The sequence below is a fragment of the Coturnix japonica genome, chromosome 1 (assembly GCF_054131305.1).
Source record: "Coturnix japonica strain WE chromosome 1, WE-NBRP24, whole genome shotgun sequence".
Classification (NCBI taxonomy): domain Eukaryota; kingdom Metazoa; phylum Chordata; class Aves; order Galliformes; family Phasianidae; genus Coturnix; species Coturnix japonica.
In genome coordinates, this window is record NC_140663.1 from 167,225,487 (window position 1) to 167,241,817 (window position 16,331).

The following is a 16,331-nucleotide window of genomic DNA, read 5'->3' on the forward strand; positions in this document are numbered from 1 at the left end:
TTAATTTAGTTAAATAATCATGGTAAGGAGAACTTTGCTCTTGTTCTAGTAGACTGAGCATTCAAATAGCCTGTTGCAAGGTCAATTTTTGTCCCTGGCATTAGACACTGAAGGAAGTACCAATGAATTTCCTCAGGACAGCAGTTTTGTTATAGCTTGTGGTTCAAATCCACATTTGTCTTCTGGATTTCTTAGCACTCAGAATGAGCGGCTTTTGAGGTGGAGACTGGATATGAGGAAAAGTTATTCATTAGTTAAGCACTGGAACAAGTTCCCCTGTCTCAACCTTAAGCCTGCTATATTCCTATATTCAAGAACCATTAGGACAATGCTCATAGATTAGTTTTAACTCTTAGATTGCCCTGTCAGGAGACAGACTTGATGATCATCCCAGATCCAAGCTAACTCAGAGTATTCTGTGACCTTATGTAAATAGTGGCTGTAAATAGTGTATGTGTAAAAGTAGAATACTGGAGGGAAGAAAAAAAAAAAAAAGAAAAAAAAAAAAACAACTAAAATATTAGGTTGAAATTATTACCATGGTTAAATGGAGTGTGAACTGAACTTAGAATCGAGTTGAGAACCATGTTTGCATCATATTTTAGGCATCTAATCTTGTATGGGCTCCAGACATAAGTTTCTGCTCTTTCAAATATGATATAATAGGTTTCAGAAAAAATGGTAGAAGTCAATGATCATTTCCTTTTGGCAAGATCATTCAAAATATTGGGGTGAAATATGACTAAGAGAGATTAACATTACAAGGAATCATCATAACATCTAAGGACAGAATAATACATTTTCTTGTAAGGTGAGAAATGAGTTACTCCTTTTAATAAAATTCTAGCTTCATATTTTTGAAAGACAAGAAAGAAAATTTTGAATAATTTCTTTACATCACAGTATATAATGCAAGAAATTCTATGAAAAACGTTTCTGAAACATAGAGGAACTAAGTGTGGAAGGTAAGCTCTTATACTCTTTTCCTCAACAGGACTTCATCTTTTGGTGAAATCTGAAACCAAATGAAAATCTAATGTAAAAAGGCTATATGCTTATGATTTCCACAGAACTGTCATTTCTTTACTTTTACTTCATTTCTTTACTGTGGTGTGGATTAAAACTCAATTTAGGACACAGTGAGATAAAGTGAAAATACTTTGCACGGATCTAAACAGACACTAAAGCTTTGTAAAAGAAAAAAAAGAAAATGTAAAACTGAATAAAGTTTATAAGCATTTTCTTTTTCAAATGCCATTAGATTATAAGTTTTTAGATAACTTTTCTAATACAGAATGCTCTGGACACTTACTACTGGATCCTAAGTGCTCTTTCCAACACTCAGCTATTATGAATTTCAGTTTATATTTCAAAGCATGGAATTATTTCAAATGAACCTTAACTGTATTTTATTAATTTTAAAAGGCATTTTTAGACAAACAGAAGTTGACTTTAGTCACACAGAAATTCTGAAGTCAGGTATAATATTTTAAATGTGCCATATGTATGAATGCAGAATTTTGTTTTTTATTTATAAAAACAATGAGTTGCACAAGCTGAAAGATGTGTAAGTGTACAAATATTCCATTTGGATTAAGCAAAATCAGTAGAGATGACCTACTCTGTATTATTTCTTTAAATAAAACAAGCAAACAAAAAATATCCCTTTCAGCATACAAGGCTATAAATTTCAAAATATTCATAGCTAGCTGTGTAGTCAACTCTATTTGATTTCTTGCTGCATCCAGGCCTCCAAATCCCTTGTCAAACAAGCTATCTACAGTTACTAAATAAGGCTTGTACTAAATCAAGTTCAGGATTTTCATTTATTTATTTATTTATTTATTTATTTATTTGAAAGGAAATATTGGCTAGATATTTACTACTCTATTCTTGAGCCACATCCAATTACTTTTACAATATATAGCATTTCTCAGTATTTGACAGAAAATTAAGCTCCAGTCAAAGAAAGAAAAAGTAAATAAAATGTTCTCTCACATCTCAAAGCAAAATACCAAAAAGTGCCAATTACACTCGAGTGTAAATGTGTAAATACACTTCACTAGAACAATGACTGAAAGGAATTTTTTCACAATACAATATGTGGTGAATTTACCATTTATTGAAATATTGGTAATCACTCTGGTTGAATTACATAAAGAACACAGAAATTAGAAGAAAGATGCAAAGTAATTACAACAGGGTAAATATTCTATAATGAATGACTGTCCTATGTAGGCAGCCTACTTTGAACTTAAACATTTACAGAACTGACCCATACATTTATCGTGTGTAAGGGAGCCTGTAGCACACAAAACAATATGAACTGTTTCTCATTTCTTAACTATAGTGCTAGGACTTGCCCCACGTTCACTTTCATCAGATTTACAGACAATAAACCCATCAGCACATTTAGGCTTTTCTCTTCCTTTCTAACTAGAAACAGAATTCTGGTACAGAAGCAACAGAAGACAAAAACAAGAAAACAGGATTGAAGCTATGCATGATGCCCTTACCATAGCCTCACCATGGCTAAAAGAGAATAGGAGGGTGGTACTGGAAGCACATGGACATGACTTGGAAGGATTTGATATTCTGCTTATCCAAATGTCAGTGTTGTTAGAAGAGGCAGTGGCTCCTAGATTAATTGCTAACTAGGGCATTACCAAGATTGTTCTGTAAACAAGGGAGTCAGCTTGAAAAGCAACATTAAAAGACCATGGAAATTTTCAGTGAGGTGTGGGCTGCAATGCAGGACCCATATTTTGGGTATATGCCTGGTGGAGCTACCTCACTGTGTAGCCTGACATGAGTGCAAACAAAGCCAGAGCACATCTGCAATTGTGAAAGTGTGTGATTCATATGTCTGGATGTTCAACAATTTAAGAATATTTATTAGCATTTTACAAATGCCTAGCATTATGGTTTATCTTTTCATAGTATCATAGTATCATAGTCTCATGTGGGTTGGAAGGGACCTTAGAGATCATCGAGTCCAACCCCCGGGATTTGAGCCTCTGTGTAGCAGAGCAGCACTTCTACCACTTGCGCCACAGGGGGGATTCAAACTCCGGGCCCCAGTGTTGCAAGGCGGCATTCCTACCACTGCGCCACCGGGGCACACAATTTGCATTGTTACTATTGATTATGAAAATAAGATTAATTGATGGCTGGCTAATTATGTGTCATTAGTATAATCAATAAACCAGTTTGAACATTATTGAAAAAAAAATGCTCTACACTGTGGGTAGAGCTAAACATATATTACATTTATATATTACAGTTACATTATAAAGTTACAAAGTTTTGTTATACTTCTGCTGTGTGCATCATTTTTCAGAATCTTAACCAGCTGACTTCTGTAACATGACATTGTAGAGCGATATCAAACAACATTTAATGAATAACACTGGGTTTAGATTCCTCCCATCTAGCCATGCCAGGCTCCTCTTATTGACAGATACAGCTTACTTAAAAGGGAAATAAAGTAGATTATTGGAATGACTACTTCTGAATGGCGAGTTTTGTACAAGTTAATTTGAAGATAAAGAAACTGTATTCTCTAAATCATACATGCATTTCTAATCTTGTACAACTGCCATTAAAAAATTAACATTGATTTGTAAAAAGTGTATTTTAACTACATACGATATTACAATATATATATAAACAGCTAAATAGATACTACACATATCCATCTGCTAATTCAATTACTATGATCTATACAGTTGCACTTATTTTAATGTGTAAGTTCCAGATTCTTGTTTAACTGAACATTCATTTGTCTGGAAGACTGGATTTATGCAGGAACTAATTTGTAATGGAAAATGATTGCATTATGCAAGAAAAACACACATTTCTTCTTCATCAGCTATATTCTTTTTAAATTTAGCAACATGACTGATAACTTCTGTATGACAGATACATTTTCATATAGGGCCAATTCATTGTTACATATAACAAAGTCTTAAGAATTGCCAAGGTTTCGTTTATTTTTACTATGAAAATCTATAAATAAATAAAAGAAATTATATTGATAGATTTAATGCAAGCATGAAAATATTAAAGAAAATAATTTGGATTTAATGGAATCCATTACTATTTTTTCACTTTATTCCATAAGAAGTCTGTTGTCTGTTTTGTAAGAATTGTGATCTATATACTGTATTTTTAATAATGTTGACAACTTAATAGAAACTCAGTAGGATAATATGTTCATTTTCCTTCCTATAAAAGGAAAAATAAAAATAACTAAAAGCCAATGTTCAGAGTCTCTCATTCTGTTGCTACTCAATTCCCTAAAAAATTCCCTAAAAAGAAGTGGAAATTCAAGCCTAATTCCTGAAAATTCAATCTTATTCTCATACAGCAACTTCTGTATCTTGTTTTCACACACATGGTTACTTGGATGGCAGTTAAACTGCCACCTCCTATGCTATGGATATTAATTAAGTGTTGAAAACAGACCTCTTTGAGATTTCCATCTACAACTTCCTTCTCAGTAGACTCATTTGTAATAATAATTAAAAAAAAAAAACAAAAAGCTTGACATGATTTTGTGCAATGAATGTTCTGGTTTCTTGTATTTAATTCTTATGTTCTGTTCTCCAGACAATATTAGTACGTTACAGGGTTGCAATCTGTGGCATGCTTTTTATTTATTAAATGGTTTGTGAACTTATTTGAGTGGCATAACTATTATTTTTTTTTTTTTTTTCACATTGTCTTCAGATAGTTTTCATTCTGGCCTGTTTGTCTCCTTATAGGCATTGTTGCTTGTTTTTCTAAGACATTTTTTTTGTGTTTGCCTTCAAACAATGAATTGTTGATATATCTGCTCAGATTATTTCACAGAATCACAGAATTTCAAGAAGGTGATCCACTTCTGAGCACTTTCTGCCATTCTGCCTATCCTACACCACTTCTAACTGCTGAGATGTATTTCAACTTCTGATTAGTCTCTGTAGAATTTTGATGTCTAGGCTGTGTATTTGTTTCTTGATACAGAAACACAGTAAAGGATATACTGCAACTTCAACATTTAGTTCCATGCTTCCTTGCACCTTCTGGCTTTCAGTGAATCTGTATCTCCACTCATTTCCTATTCTAATAAACTAGGTCTCCATTTCCCAGAGAGCAAGATGTAAATTTCTTTAAATTACATGGGCTGATGTAACCTTTGTCACTGCCAGAAGCTTTGCTGTTGGGTAACATGGAATTTGAACCAAGTTTTTAGTTATTTATTCCATAAATATTCTGACTTCCAGAGCTCTAGTTGTATTAAAACTAGTTCTTCAGGTTTTTACAGATACTTTGTCTGTTGTTCTACCTTCCCTTCTTTAATTGCAAAAGTCAAATTACAGATTCTATTATATAAATAGAAACCTAGCCCATAAGACACTCTATGCATTTTCATAAAATTATAGAACTATTGAACAGCTTTTGTTGGAAGGAACTTCATCTAGTTCTAACCTTTTGCCATGGATAGAGTTGTCACTCAGAACAGGCTGCCATCCAACCTGGCTTTCAGTATCCATAGAAATAGGATATCCACAGCTTCTCCAGGCATCCTGTGCCAGTGCCTCACTTCCCTCATAATACAGAAGCCAGTGAAAACATTTGTCTCCCCAAATGGCAGACTGCTGAACTTCCACACCTTATATACAGGAAATTGAATTTTTACCTTGTAACTTTGTTGTATTTATCTTAATAAATAATATTTATTACTCTTGTGATTTAACCCAGCAAGTTAGTTTGTCCAACAGGTTGAGGAAAATGATCCTCACCTTCTACTTTGCCCTGCTGCTGTGGACGTATTTGTAGTACTGTGTCTAGTGCTCAGCTCCCTGGCATACAAAACAAAGGGATTTACTGGAGACATTTGAATAAATGACTGAAAAGACTGGGGCCTGAAGCATCCCTTATTAGAGAAGAAATGAGAGACCTGGGACAGTTTAGCTTGGAGAAGGGAGAAGATTGATAGGGGATTTTATCAATTATTAATATAAAAAGGTGGGTGTCAAGAGTATGGGGTCAGTCTTTTTTTCAGTGGTGAGCAGTGACCAGACAAGAGGCCACAAGCACAAACTGGAACATGGGAAATTCCATCTGAACATGAGGAAAAACCTCTTTATTTTGAGGGTGATAAACCACTGGAATAAGCTTCCCAAAAGACTGTGGAGTATCCATCTGAAGAGATATTCAAAACCTATCTAGATGCTGTCCTGTATAAGCAGGTCTAGGGAACTATATGTCCTCCAGAGGTCCCTTCCAACCCTATGATTCTGTGATAAAGCCATATCTTTTTACTAATCTGTGGATAGCAGGATAAAAATCTATCTAAAGTTTAGCATTACAAAAATAATTAACTAAGATCTACATACCAATGTGTACATAAAACTGAGCAGCATTTCTGAAGTATGTGTTAATTATCAAAAACAAATTTAACATAAAAGGAATGGCAAATGCTGATATAAGATCTTGGATAGAATGTTATATATTTCTTGAGGGTTAGAACTAGTACAGAAATATCAAAGGAGTACGGAGGCAAACAAAATTCTCAGACGGATACCTTGAAACAGAGTTCAGAAGCCTTTTATTGAAGTTTATGTAGACAATTTTATCTTTACAAGAAGCTCCAACATGAAGATTTGCCTAAAGAGGAATGAGATATACCCAACACATTCATATCTTTATCAAGTCCTACAAATAGGGATGCTATCTCTACACTGTGAAGTAGATAAGGAAAGCTGGCAGATAAAAATATACTTTTCCACACTGCAAGGTCCAGTCAATCATGCTACTGAAGATGGATTCAGTACATGTAGAATTTTAGATGATGACCCCACCTTTTTTTCCTGAGCATGAAACTAAAAAGTAGATTAATCTCCCTCTGCAGAAATAAAACAGTTACTTAGCTCACATTTATTACAGAGAACTAAGCAGTTTTCTCTGTATGTGTCCAGTTGAAATGAGTGTTGCAAAATAACTGGTGAAACTTGCAGTGCTATTCTGTTCTCCTTATAGCTGCATCTCATTAATATTTTTACATGTGCACAAATCAAGACTTAAAAAAAGACTTCAGTTTTGCTAATTTGGTGTGAAATATTTTGAGACTCTTAATTCTGGAAACTGAATTTTGCTGCATGAAACATCTCAAGCAGTTACTAGAAATGCCATTATATCATTTGCTCCATTTTACTTATTAGAAACAGCAGTTTACCTACACTTAATTTTAAGTAGCCTTGTGCTTACAAATATCCAGACATTAATTCTGTACCATTTTCCTGGTACTTTTATTTAGATAACATATTTTAAAGATTATGATTACATTTTATTTTTCTTTTCTTTTCCATTAAAGGGCTTTCTTGAAGGACAGTGGCCTTGGCAGTCTGGCAAAAAAAGGGGACAGAATTTCAAAAGCCTTGATTTCCAGCATTCAAGCATTCATTTTTTTCTGCTGCATGCATACACAAAAACTGTATTGAAATCCAGAACACACACAGCCAACTGAGTAAGATTTCTATCACAACTGTTCTTCAGCGCATTTGGTGCTTTCCACATTTTATAATTTAGTAAAGAAATCAGTGATTTCCTTCACAAATAATTTAAAGACATTGTGGTCATAAAGGATTTGATTATCTATCCAGATGCTAATGCTTAATCATACAATTATGTTGGACTACTCTGTGTGATAACTCATTTACTTGTTTGTTCTTAAATGAATACAGACTCCAAGCCTCTCTAGCCATCAACAGAAAAGTAAATCACTATATATAGTATCTGAAATTAAACGATTTTTAAATGAATATTCAATTACAGTTGGTTCAATGAAACAAGGTTAAAAATGAGTTTTACTTCTGTTGTTTCTATAAATTCAATCTTATATATTCCAGCAAAATTTTAGGGCAATTTCAGCACTCTTTGAATTTAAATTATGATTTTTTAATAGATTTTGGAATTAAATAAGAGAAGTATTGTAAATGCACAGTGTTTTTATTCTATTCTAGTCCAGCATTTGGTCAGTTAAAATTTTCAGTTACTGAATCCCACACTAAGACAATGTACTATTTATTTATTTATTTTCAATAGAAAAGTTCTTGCTTTAAATATTTATTTAAGCAACAACACACCAGAAACAAAAAAACTCAAACTGAGTGCAGGATTCACTTATGCACAACATCCATTGACTGTAATTTTTGTGTCTGATGTGTAAATACTGAGCTCCTTTTCTGTTTAACAGAAAGAAACCTGAGACAAATAACATTACAAATATTTTTCTTTCTCAGATGTTTATGGCAGAAGGATTTAATTATGTCATTTTCATTTATGTTTGCTCTCTTGCCTCTAGAAAGAGCAACAGTATTGCAGATGTATTTTAATATCTATAATCAAGAAAGCAGAATCTCACATCACTTGCAACAATCAAGCCGGAAGCCTACAGGAAACATGACACAGTAGTAAGTAGATCTAGTAATACACAAAAGGTTTCAAAAATAAATCTTGAATCAAAGAGAGGGAAAAGAAACAAAAAAACCTTTAGATTTATGTGTTAAATCAAGTCTTTAATTCTTAATTTAGTTCTAAGCCTAAAAATGGGTGCAATGCTAATTTATATAAGTTTCCTACTGAGATTCTCAGGATGTATCCTGTCTTGAAAGCTGTCACATAAAAGCTACCAAGTTCTTTATCTGAGGATGTGGCTGAATTCAGGGGAAAGCAGAGTTGTGCGTGAGCACCTGGTGTTGACCAACATTAGCAGAGCAGAGCAGCACAGCTATTTTATTTCATAGTAAGAACTGCTATGGTTCCCATTCATTCTCTAACAGTTATATAAGGATGCCTTTGGTATCAGTTAAATTGGGTTTTGTTGATTTTGTTTGTTTGTTTGTTTGTTTGTTTTTGTTTTTTGTTTTTTGTTTTTGTTTTCTTTTCCTGTTAGCTTTATTCCTTAAAGATAAAACCTGATGTTTACAGGAAACTTCAAAGGTGCAAATATCAACAAAAGATATAAGTGAAGAACGCCCCTGAATAAGCAAACTAAAGCATTGTGGTTCTTACCTCTCTATCTCATTCTAAGAAAATTTAAAAGAGTAGGATTAATGCAGGACCTTCAGTTTCAAGAAACTGGATATATTCTTTGGATGCATGTGTCTGAAGGCCAAATTCTGGTTTTTGTACATCAGTCTGATTCATGCTTGAAGATTCACACTTGTAAATTAAATCGGCTTCAGACTAATAATACAACAAAAATAGTCAACTCAATAACATTTCTGAATTTCTACATGCAGGAAAAGGTCCATATTTGTTCACTCAGTACAAACATGTTTACAAACTGAAGAGATTTCAGGGCAGACCACCAAAACTGTGTGTGCAGGAGCACTTGCCTAGTGAGGCAAAGGGAGCTAGACATCCTCAGCCTCAAGAAGAGACCTAGAGGGATCCTAACTGCATCTCCCAGTAGGACACTGACTGAGAAGTCAATGAGGAGATACAGTCAGGCTCTTTACAGCACCGCACATTGGCAAGATGTCATGGTTTTATCATTTTTGATTACTGGTCTTCCACATCATAACATCATGTAGTGCACTGGGAGTTAAAGTGTTAATGCTCCAGTTCCAGGTACCTGTCCGGAAAAGAAGAACTACATTCTCCACAGGGCTTTGTGGTAAGAGAGGACGTAGAACTCCTGGCACTCCTGGATGTAGAACTTACTGGGCTCAGAGCTATCCTATTGTGAATAAGAGGTTGGATTGGTGAGATCTTGAAGTCCTTTTCTATCTAAGAATCCATTCACTTCTATATGTAAACACTTCTTTTTCTTTAATATGGTTGAAAATCCAGGCACAAACTGGTTACAAGTGCTTTTACAGTATCACAATCAATAATACTGAAGTCTATAATCACACACAAACACAAAAAATAAACCTCCTCACAATCCTATAAAAAGATGTTAAAACCAGAACCAATGATGTGTGACTGCAAAATTCATTAGCATTAACTAATAAGACTGTTGATTTCTAGAATTACTTGTGTCAGGAGGTAATGACAAACTTAGTAAGATTACTTGCCAAATGTTATTAAATCTTTTGCAGCTCTTTTCTATCAGTATCAAATATTAGATTAAAACAATATGCAGATGAATTTGAAGAAATTAATTACAAAAATTCTAGACAAATCCCACTGTATAGGTTGTTAAAGTGATTAAAATAACTTTCAGTCTCAGGAATTTAAATAGGAAATAGTGCTATAACCACTATATACTAATTGTTAGTGAAATGTTAACAAATAGTGAAAACTTGGAATTTATATGAATGTGATTTAGAAATGGAGACAGTCTTATATGAAATCAATTTGTCTGAAATGCTATGTCTCTATAAAACATATAATTGAAAACCTAATTAATATTTTATTTTTTTTAGTGTCTTTTTACTATGAATTTCAATCCATCAGTTTGCTGTGCTGAAAATAATAATAATAATAATAATAATAATAATAATAATAATAATAATAATAATAATAATAATAATAAAAATAATGAAAAATGTAGGCAGCTTCTAGAAATTCAGAAATTGCCTATATCTCAGGCATTTCTACATCTGGCTTTCATCCAAATTCCTGAAAGCCACTTAAAGTGTAAATATAGAAACAGAATCATTTAGTGGAAAAGATCAGCCTTGGAAAAGACTCAACAAGTCCACCACTAAACAACACTCCTAAATGCCCCATCCACATATCTCTTAGAATAAACCTCCAAGAATATACCTCCAAGAATGACAACTCCACTACTTCCTTAGGCAATCTATTCTAATGTCTTATCACCCACTGAATGGATAAATTTCTCCAGATATCCAGTCTAAGCTTCCTCTGGCACAACTTGAGGTAACTTCCTCACATCCTGAAGAACTATGATCATCCTAAGAGATAACCATACAACTGAAAAGACAATCATTGAACAGCCTTTAAGACTGAGATCCTCAATGCTTTGAAAATTTGTATTCTCTGTTCACAAAACGTATATAGCTTACAATGTAAAACTTCACATCACTCATTTCTTAAGAAGGGATAAATACAATACCTTCCCCAATATGTAATTGCACTGGAGAGCTACATTTTTCTCCACTACAAATGAGCATCTGTCAAATTAGCACCTGGCAAATTTCAAGCTGGTTTCTGGGAGTCAGTGTTACAGTAGGCTCAACTAGTGATACCGTGACCAGGTTTGAAACTAAGCTTCATACTCACCCTATGAAAATCAGGCATATTTAGACTTCATGAAAATCTAACAGTCGTCTTTAGAAACACTGGAGACTGAATAAATTGACAAGCTGACCCACTGTTGTTTTCCTGAACATGCTGGATTCTCAAAATATGACAAAAATTAGGGTTGAGGCCTTTGTACCCCACTCCACTTTGCATTAGTTAGATTTTCTTCTCCGCACTTATCTTAGTTGATGTAGACACAGTTCCCAGGTAAAATCTATATTCATCACTATCTGAGCAACAGTTATTCCACTTCTAGCCAAGAGAGGGATAGTCTGGATGCCTTTGACTGGATATAAACTGCAAACAAACAAACAAACAAACAAAAAAACCAACCTTGTTAGATTGGGGGAAATAAAATATCCCTAAGGAATGTGTACTACCAGGGGGCCAGATTCACTAAGGAAAATTCTGAGCCAGATGCAGCAGAGCAGTAACCCAGATGCCGAGTATCAATTTTCAAACACATATAATGCTCAATAACGCAAAGTATTATTTTATTTGCCCTGAATACATTATCATTACCATTAGAAATCAATTCAGTAAATACCTTTCTTCACCCGTAGATTTGAGTGAGTAGAATTTCTGGAATCTACCCAAACAGGTCACAGTGAACAGGATAATGTGGCAATCTGTTATCATTAGCTCTGTTGGAAAGGTTCTGAAGACAGTAGAGAGAATTAAATGACCTGGAAAACTCAGTCTATGGAAAAGTCTATTGTACTCATCTCCGTTATTTCCACCTCTATGCATCACTGGAACAATGGAACAACATGATTTTCAGTGGTGACAAAGATAAAGGTCATTTTCCTGTTTTTCTTTTATCCAGCACAATCCATTTAAGGTTTGTTAAATTCCAGACATACAGAAAGTAACTTATTCATGTCAGATCTTTACACTAACTCAAGATGTTAATCTTTTGAAATCTTCACATTTGGAAGACAATGTGGAGTTGTGTTTTTGTAAAGAACTGTTACTTTTTTCCTAACCATCAGTACTAGAACTGTCAGAATTTCTAAAATGACCGTGTACCAAAAATTCTATATAGTTCATTTTAGCAACTGTTTTTTCTAATAGCTGTTTTTTATTGTTGTTGTTGCTGTTGTTTGTTTGTTTTTGTTGTTTGTTCATTTTTTTCCCCTTTAGGTAAAATCTGAAACAAAAAGCAGTTCTAAAAAGATGTATTAAATGTAATCATTATGCCCAGGCCAACATGGTAAAGATAGATACAATGAAACGACTGACAGTGTACTGAAATTTATGCATCAGAGAGGTTTTTATTAAATTTTATGTAAGCTTTGCTTCTGTTCTAAATAAATTATTAGCTTAAAATGAAGAAGTGAACTTTGAAATGTACCAGCTATTCTGATTTAACACAATTGTGCATACAGCCATTATTCCTTGGAAATTTAAGAATGCTAAGTCCATAGAAAAGAAAGAACAGAAACAGGTCAAGTAGCATAATTTTAGGCAAAAGCTTGGAAATCTTGTGTATTTAAGGAAAGAAGACATGAGAGCATTCTTGTAGCTAAGAGCTACATGAAAATTCAAGTGACCGTAGTCAAGGGAATAAAATGTTTTCCCTAAATTACTTTTAGGGAGCTCTTTCTAGTCCATACTGAGTACTTGCTGAGTGTCTGAGGCAGCAAAGACACCATTTAAGGGCATGCTCGTCCCTGGTAAATAAAAAACTCAAATTTAGGCACAAAGTTGTTACAAATCATCTTCCATCTTCATAGAAGTGGAACAAAATGCAGCATGATTTGTGTTTATCCCATTTAGATTACTTCTTGTCCTAGTTTCAGCTGCAACATAATTACTTTTCTTCCTAGCAGTTGGTATGGTGCTTGTTTTGGATTTAAGATGAAAATAATGTTGATAACACATTGATCTTTTGGTGGCTGCAAACTACTATTTCATTTGCACAGAATCAGTTATTTTCCTACTTTTTCTACTGCCTTGCCAGCAAGAAGCTGGTTGTGCACAGGAAGCTGGGAGAGAACAGAACTGGGATACTGACCCAAAGTAGCCAAAGGGATAATTCGTACTGCATGTTGTCATACCGAATGATAAAAACGGAAGACTTTGGGGAAGCAAATATTGCTCAGGGACAGATTGGTCGTTGGTCAGCAGGTCTTACAATCACATGCTTTTTTATTCTTTGTTCTTTGTTTTGCTGCTTCCCCCACTTCCCCCCCACCAATTTATTTATTTATTTATTTATTTATTTTTTACTAAATTGGCCTTATCTCAACCAAGGAGTACCTGCATTTTAGCAAGCAATTTTCTTGCTCATCGCACTGGAGGGTTGGCAGTGAACAAATGGTTGTGCAAATTTAGCTCCGTATCAGGTTAAAACACAAGCTGGGTCTTTTTGTTTGTTTGTTTGTTTACATAAGCACACTTGAAGATAGCATTTCTTAGAAATGAACTACATGAATTTAATAAGCAGACACACGACTCAGAGAAGCAGAAGATGAAGTTAACATCATGCACAAAATCTGGCAGGCCAGAAGGTGGTTATGCCATATGATTTTATAGATTTACATAGAGAAAAATATCTAAGGAAATGATCGTGACATATTTGCCTATGTCAGACAATCAAAAGCCTCCACTCTAAATCATAGAATCCTAGAATTCTCAGACTTTAAAGGGGCCGTTAAGGTCATCTAGTCCAACTCACCTGCAAAGAACAGGGACTCCGACATTTAGATCAGGGTGCTCAGAGCCTGGTCAAGCCTGGCCTTGAAAGACTCCAGTGATGGAGCATCCACCACATTTCTGGACAACCTGTTCCAGTGCCTCACCACCCTTACATTTTTCCTTACACTCAACCTAAATCTCCCCTCTTTGAGTTTGAAACCATTTCCCCTTGTTCTAACATCTGCTAAAAAGTCTGTCCTCTTCTTTCCTTTAGCTCCCATTTAGATACTGAAAACCTGGGAGCCTTCTCTTCCCCGGGCTGAACAGCTGGGGCTTATCCATGTAGGAAAGATAATGCTTAGATACTTATAGAATTCTGAAAGAGAATATGCAGCATATAGCTATTATTTTGATAAACAGAAATCTTCAAGAAGATAAATTCTCAAATAATATTATGATTTAAATTTATCTCCATTGCTCTTTGAACAGAAAGAGAACAGAGTTTTTCATTTACATATTTAGAAAAACTCTACCCTCTTCTCCTGCTATAATTGCTTTGTCCTTATGGAAAGTATTGACACTTAGATTCCAGAATGACTACTTTACATGAACTCAGAGCAAACCCACTTTTTAATGTAAACATTATTCTTCAATAAATCAGCTATTTTAATAAGGATTATCCAGAGAAAGTAAGTGAAAATTCACCTGTTAGTCTTTCCTATCATTTCAGTGGTTGCAATAAGCTGTCAAGGGCAGGAAAATGACTTAAATTTTTGCTGCATTTAAAATGACACTCTGAATCTACTCACATCAAGTTCATCAGTTCTAATTCAGTTATGTCTGGTTGGACTGCACTGTCTCATTTAGTCTTCTGATATGATTCTCAATTAGTTGTGTAGGCAGGTAAAATGATGACATCCAACAGTGAACTATGTATTTCCAAATATGTTTGCACAGCCACACATCACACTTTAGCAGGCTTTTTATGTTGACCTATTAATAAACCACAGTTTGAGGTTGAGAATAAAGACTCAACTTAAAAATTAATTAGAGGCATTCTGAACTACATGATCGTAAGTCATTCAGCTATTACATAATAAAGCACAGCTGCTAACACATAACTGCTGAGGTTTACTCCATCTTATTTCCTTCTACAGCTGTATTCATGGTAACTTTAAACTAAATATCCATTATTCATCTGGAAAATGAACATTAGATTTAGAAGTCTCATACCTGCATCTAGTTTGCGTCACAATAGGCTCTTAATGAGCACACCAGATTTCACTCTGACTTGTTACATTAATATATATTTTTATTTATTTCCATATGCTAGTAAAACGTGCTGAGCAACACAAAACACTAAAGATTATTTAGGAACAAACTTTATCTAGCTAACAGGTTAATTAGTCTTGATCTTAATTTTACCTTCATGAGAAATTTTACCTTCATGAGAACTTGCCTATTAATTCAGACTCTGATAAAAAAAAACACAAAACACTGTATTCTTGAACCAGACCAAGTCACATTGAATTACATGGAGATTAAAAAAGCAATATAAACTTAGTATCTAATTCTTATTTCCAGAATTTGCCAGGGCGAGTTAATTAAGCATGAGGTAAAGATTATTTTTTAAAAGCTGTTAATTTCTCTCAGGTTCAGAGAATACTGCAGTTACTATTATAAAACATTTACAAGGGTTGGTAAACTCATTCAGGAAAGAACCTTCTACGAAACTATCTATGGTGGGAAGCAGATGACTGTTATCCATAAAACTGATTTATTTATTTTTTTATTTATTAATCTGATTTCCAACAGTAAGCTTATTCAAGTTGAATTGTTGGCAAGAGCTTCTATGATTTATCTTTATTTCATAAATCAGTAAGTGCAAGCCATAAAGTTCATAAGCATATTCCAAAAGTAGTTTAGTTTAAATATCCACTACCTTAGCTTTCCTGTTGTGTGTACAGATGTTGTCCTTTTTAACAAAGATTATCTTCACAGAATGGTTCTTGTATGGGTGTGCTGTGATGATGCTCAGGAGATGAAGTGAATCAGAAACTGTTTGGGTGCCTTTTCAGTAATCTGTGGGATAAAAAACAAAGCAAACAAACAAAAAGCATACAAATATATTAGTTTCCTATATTTACAGCCTTGAATCCTAAATTCACCTTATATGTAGAGATCTATTCCTTTAACTATTATGCTTCATTCCATATATGCTGCATATGGCAGTACTGTTTGGGTCTTTGTTCAAGACCAGATTGAATGTGGCCCTGAGCACCCTGATTGAGTGGGCAGCAACCCTACCCATCACAGGTAGGTTATCCTTAAGGTCCGTTACAACTCTATAATTCCAATATATGATTCCAGTATACATGATTCTCTACTTCCAATTCTATGATTCCATTATATGAATTAAATCTGAT

General features: G+C 34.1%; 1 protein-coding gene across 10 annotated transcripts in view; it reads right to left on the bottom strand.

Annotated features, from left to right (window-relative positions):
- Positions 1-16,331, bottom strand: part of CNTN5 (contactin 5) — a 538,457-nt gene that overhangs the window by 355,467 nt on the left and 166,659 nt on the right. For 8 of the 10 annotated variants that reach the window (XM_085508884.1, XM_032442190.2, XM_015852279.3 and 5 more), the window contains one exon: positions 15,848-15,987. The exons of 1 other annotated variant lie outside the window; for it this stretch is intronic. The gene's annotated coding sequence lies outside the window, so the exon portion shown is untranslated. Of the gene's footprint in view, positions 1-15,844; positions 15,988-16,331 lie in introns of all 10 variants that reach the window. One more of the 10 variants, XM_085508894.1, reaches the window with a different exon arrangement.